The 2935-nt window shown below is 35.9% G+C and overlaps 1 pseudogene; it reads left to right on the top strand.

Moving 5' to 3' along the window:
* The first annotated feature begins 863 nt into the window (after positions 1-863).
* On the top strand, positions 864-1782 carry LOC117077992 (annotated as a pseudogene).
* Positions 1783-2935: the final 1153 nt, after the last annotated feature.

Genomic DNA, 2935 nt, shown 5'->3' with positions numbered 1-2935 from the left:
ACTACTAGAGTATGTGGTCACTAAGAAAGATGGTAAACCAAGGAAGAGGAATATATAAGGCAACAGGGGAACCAAGTCAAGAAGGTGGCAAAAAAAAAAAAAAAAAAACCCGAGATGGTGGCAAAGGGAGATTATAGGATGAGAGTGTTCAACAGGCTAGGGAGCAAGCTGTCTATATTTAAGCAGATCAGAGGTTTGTTAAGAGATATTTCTGTTTAAAAAGACAAAACTGATGGAATAGCTAATGTATTCAAATTTATTGAGAGAAGGAATGAAGAAGAGTCTGGAAGCAAAAGTATGTGTAAATACATAGAAAACTAAGGAAACAAAAGAAACAAGAAAAGTATTTATTCCAGGGGAAGCACAGTTATGCAGTAAAGAAAAAGTTGTCATAGTGAGTAGTGAGTAGAGGTGGAGAGAGGGATATCTAGATAGATAGATGATAGATAGATAGATAGATAGATAGATAGATGATACATTTTATGTAATCACAATCTAAATTCCACCAAGTTGTTTCATAGAAGTTGGAAACCTTATTGTAAAATTTATATGAAATTATAAAGTATCTAAAATAACCAAATGAGGCTCTCCTAGTCTGCCACAGGCCAACCTGACAGGTGCTTTGTCCTAGCTCTTTCCTGCATTTTGCTAATGGCCTCTGAGAGCACCCACCCTGGCAGCTCTCACCAAGAACTCTCTACAGGCCCAGAGGAACAAAAGTGGCTCAAAACCCAGCACATGCACTTTGAATGAAATTAAAGCATTTAATATGAAGCAAGGGAGCAGATAGTGCCAAACAGCAAGTAGTAGCTGGTACATATTTGGTGAGTAGGGAAGCACTTCCTTCTCCTATTGGTGCTGAGATGGAAGAAATTAGTCAATTCCAGTATGAAATGGAATACAATAAAGATATTAGTCAGCAAATGAGGGTCCCAGAAAAATTAAGTCAGCATCATCAAATGGTGACTTGGAACAAGAATTCCAAGAAGGAGTTCTAAATGCTAATGTGATGATGCAGGTTCTAGAGAGGATTGTTACAGCAGAGAACAACGGAGACATTCTGTTTTGAAGACCAGTGGATCTTGATTTTATTCAGTCAACTCCCTTTAAACCTCTGGCACTAAAACCACCACTTCACGTACTTCAAGTGGAAGACCACCAGATTTTCAGGATTTAGAAAGACCTCCTTCAACCCTTCAAAATGAAGAAATCTGTGTGGTTGGCAAGCTAAAAAGAGACTGCTCTTTGAGTGAAAATGTTGTTGGCCAAAATAGACAGTTGATCAGGAGTTATTTCATCGTGACACCATCACCATAAGAAGCTTGGATCTGTCTTCCCAAGATGTTACCCGAAAATAGAACTAATTTTTCCTCTGTTCATGGCATTCTGTCATTTATCCAGTCTTCCACTCGTAGGGCTTACCAGCATATCGTGAATGAGATGGGTGAAAATCGCAGACCTGTGCAGTTTGGCAGGTCTGCTGCTACCACTTCTAATCTGCATCGTGACAACATCAGGTATGGCACTTCAAACCTAGATACAAGTGAAGGAACTTTGGATGATGTGACTGGTGCAGGTGCAGCTTCGTTAAGACGACAGATAATCAAACTAAATAGACGCTTACAACATCTAGAAGAGGAGAACAAAGAACGTGCCAAGAGGGAAATGGTCATGTATTCAATTACCATAGGATTCTGGCTGCTTAATACCTGGCTCTGGTTTCGCCGCTAGAGGTAACTTCAGCTCTTAAACATACGGCCTCAACAGCTAGAAATATAGAGAACTTGCAAACTTCTTTGTTTCTGTCTTTGCATTTTATGCCGTTATATAGTCCATGCCCCAGTGATGTGTTTCTTCCAGAGAGAAGGGGGAAGGACCTGTATTGTCAGAGGAAAGGTATATTCTGTCACTCAGCTGTATTCACTTTTAACCAGTTCTGCAGTAATACCTACTTAAAATTCTCCCTTTGCATGTTTTGTAAGTAGGCTCTAGTTTGTTAGGATTTCTTTAAAAGGAATTGATTTTTTGCCTCATCAGCCTGCACAACTAACTTTTTGAATGGGAGAACGAGTGCATAGAGAATGGATTTCGGAAAGTATCTTTAAAAAGAAAAATAATGTTTTATTCTGTTTTTCAAAGACTAATAGATTAAACGATTTTGTTAATAGATGGTTTTGCATCTACATTTCAACATTAACACTTTTGCAGTCACGGTCTGGTGTCAAATTTAAGTAAATCAAACCATCTAATATTTCATGATCACCTTCATTAAGCACACGTACAGGTTAAATTAATTCATAACATTTCAGCAGTTTATCTAATACATGTGCAATAAGTGTGTTCTTATTTTCATTTTGGTCTTGCAGTTGGTTTTCTATAAAGTGCATTTTTACTAAGTCCATGTGTGAATAATTTTTAAAACTACAGCATTAAGTACAAATGTAGTATATTTAATAAACTGTCAACCAAAAAATAAAACCAAATAAGGTTTGAAAAAGAAGAATAAAGTTGATGGACTTAAACTACTGACTTCAAGTCTTATTATAAAACTTTAGTCTTTAGTAATCAAGATTGTGTGATATTGGCATGAGGACAGACATACCTATCAATAGAATAGAAATAGACCCATGCATATATGGTTAATTTATTTTCTTAAAAGAGAGCAATGTAATTAAGTAGGAATAAGATAGTCTTTTCAGGAAATGGTGCTGAAAAAAAATTAGAAATCTACATGCAAATAAAAAGAATCTCAACCTTATTTTATACCATACACGAAAATTAGTTAGAAATGCATCATAATCCTCAAATAAAAGCTAAAATTATGAATAGTCTATAAGGAGACAAAGGAAAAGATTTCCTTAATAAGGAAATATAAAAAGCATGATACTCTTAAAAGTAAAACAATTAAAAAATGCAGTATAGATACAAAATGGAA

The sequence above is a fragment of the Trachypithecus francoisi genome, unplaced genomic scaffold, assembly GCF_009764315.1.
Source record: "Trachypithecus francoisi isolate TF-2019V2 unplaced genomic scaffold, Tfra_2.0 Lachesis_group6, whole genome shotgun sequence".
Taxonomy (NCBI): domain Eukaryota; kingdom Metazoa; phylum Chordata; class Mammalia; order Primates; family Cercopithecidae; genus Trachypithecus; species Trachypithecus francoisi.
This window is presented reverse-complemented; position numbering and strand designations above follow the sequence as displayed.